Source organism: Argentina silus (genome assembly GCF_951799395.1).
Source record: "Argentina silus genome assembly, chromosome: 16".
NCBI lineage: Eukaryota > Metazoa > Chordata > Actinopteri > Argentiniformes > Argentinidae > Argentina > Argentina silus.
The window spans coordinates 5,650,028-5,652,527 of NC_139670.1; the positions used below are offsets into that span (position 1 = coordinate 5,650,028).

A 2,500-nucleotide genomic window follows, 5' to 3' on the forward strand; every position below is an offset into this window, starting at 1 on the left:
CGTAATGTGTTTTGACTCCATTACTAGCGACCAAGCTAACAGACAACATGGCGCGCCCTCAGAAAGCTCCTATCTCCAGAGGCGGCGCGGTTAACTTTATAATCAGATCCCGTTTACGACAGAATGTTCTTTACGTGACTCTAAGAGTTCTTAATTGAACTGCAGCAGTAGCCCTGTTAAGTTGTTTTGGATTAGCATCAACGGGAGTGGTTGATTGCTGCTAATTGACTGAGATCACAATAGAACCGGCTAATGGAACTTAATGAGTGATCCATCTTTGAATTAGAACTGAAAGGCCACGTTGTTAACTGTTTGTAGTGATTTTGGTACTGTGAAACCAGGAGAAGAATATACTACGGTATGACCGAGCAACATTGAAGAGAAGAAGCACAACAGAACCGAGGTCAGTTTCCTGACGAAAGCTTCGTAGCTTAAGTAGTACTTGTTTTATTCTTTTGATGATCCCGGCCCATGTCTTTCCGAGACCAGAAAAGTTCTTCTTTTAACCCATTTCGTTCTTTCCCAGCACAGAAGATTGACCTGCAAACATTGATTTGACAATTGTTACTCGCTTGGAAACTGACCCCAGAACAATTAACAGTCCTTTTGACAATTAGTATTCTCAGTACAGGTGTTTCAAAATCCCCAGTCTCCACTGTACACACATTGTAGTATGCCCAAAGTGGTCGCTGTCTCTCTCTCTGAGTAAACATCGTTGTTTACTGTCCGCGCTGAAATAGAGCTGATCGATTGGGGGGGGGGGGTTAGCTCTGACGCCTTGTCTAAATGTCATACTGGCCCCCCCCAGGAGTAATACCCTGTCTCTGCTAACACAACATGCCAACGTCACAGAGAAGGACAAAGAACACATATCTACATTTAGGGCAAAGACATACGTACGTAAGCTCACGAACAAACATTAAAGGCGCAAAACGAAAACATTTAAACACACACAGACACACACAGACACACGCAGACACACACAGACACACACACACACACCTCCAGTCAGAACAGAGCATTTCCTAACACAGCGGCACCAATCATTTCCTATTTGCATTAGAGCCAGTGTCCTCATTAGGCCAGAGATTCACTCGTCCTCCACAGGGACTCTTTTCTCCTGATCTCTCTATCTCTCCCTCTCTTTCTCTCTCTTGTTAAGGAGACAGAGTCCTTAATCCCTCTCTCCCGCCTCTCTCAGTGCAGGTCAACAGAAAGGAGGATGGCAAACCTGAGGAGAAGTGGAGTGGAGGAAACAATCTCCTCCGAGACAAGCCATCGATCCACACACACACACACACACACACACACACACACACACACACACACACACACACACACACACCAGGGGTATTCAAACAGTAGTGGTCGTTTGATTCGGTTCACTGTTTTGAGAAATGTATTACAGTACAATGGCACAAGAGTACAACAGTGTTTTCTGTATGGTGTATAATTTGTCTTTCGGGGCCCACTGTGCATTTCAACCAGCCACCCTCTACCTTTGTTCAATTATCTCTATATATCTCTCAATATCTCCTCCCCCCCTCCCTCCCTCCCTCCCCCCCTTCCTCCCCCTCTCTCTCAAGCTTTCTACATCAAGGTGAAATATTTAATCATCTGTACTGACTCAGAACAAACACCAGAGTATTCAACACCAAGATCAATATGATCACAGTCACTATGCTTCAACCGTATGTGTATGCTCCTATATACAATATATATATACACTGCAGGTCTATCTGTGTGTGTGTGTGTGTGTGTGTGTGTGTGTGTGTGTGTGTGAGTGTCTGTCTTCGTTAAAGTGCCTGTGGCCAGACATATACAGTACAGTAGCCGTCTGTGTGCCAGCCAGGGATGTATTCAGAAGGGCTCTAACATGTTTGGAGGGGAAGAACGCTCTGCTTTGCCAGACGAGTGTTTCCAGACTCCAACGCCAGACCCCCAAATCCATCTCGATGTGAGGTGAGTCCCAATCAACACAGGATTCCCACAAAGCCTTGGGATTTACTGACAAGCTTCTGGGAAACCCTGACACAGTATAGGCTAACAAGAATACACACTAACAAGATAGGCTAACAAGAATACACACTAACAAGATAGGCTAACAAGAATACACACTAACAATAATACACACTAACAAGAATACACAAGAAGAGCTACAGAACATAACACAGGATCATGCAAAGACAGATAGATAGATAGATAGATAGATAGAAACTTTATTTATCCCTAGGGGAAATTCAGGTTCCAAGTAGCTTAAAGACATAGAGACATCACACATAACATACACATACAACATACAACATACAACATAAGCAAAGACAGCCTGCACCTAGGACAATGCTGTCCAAAACGCTTCTGTTGCGTTTGTCTGTTCATAGAGAAAAAAGACTTTTCAGAAAAGAAGGTCCAACTTCAAGAGATTTCTGTGAGAAATAAAGGTTATATGGACAGAATGATGACAATGATTTTGCTTGCTTTACCCTGCATGGAGTGTGTG

General features: G+C 43.8%; 2 protein-coding genes across 2 annotated transcripts in view; one reads left to right on the forward strand and one right to left on the reverse strand.

The window, feature by feature from the left end:
• wbp2 (WW domain binding protein 2) overlaps positions 1-1,744 on the forward strand; it is a 294,959-nt gene extending 293,215 nt beyond the window's left edge. The window contains exon 9 of the mRNA XM_083687146.1: positions 1,734-1,744. The gene's annotated coding sequence lies outside the window, so the exon portion shown is untranslated. The remainder of the gene's footprint in view (positions 1-1,733) is intronic.
• The window catches only part of cacna1g (calcium channel, voltage-dependent, T type, alpha 1G subunit), a gene marked incomplete at its 5' end in the record, with an annotated part of 158,917 nt that overhangs the window by 119,227 nt on the left and 37,190 nt on the right, over positions 1-2,500 (reverse strand).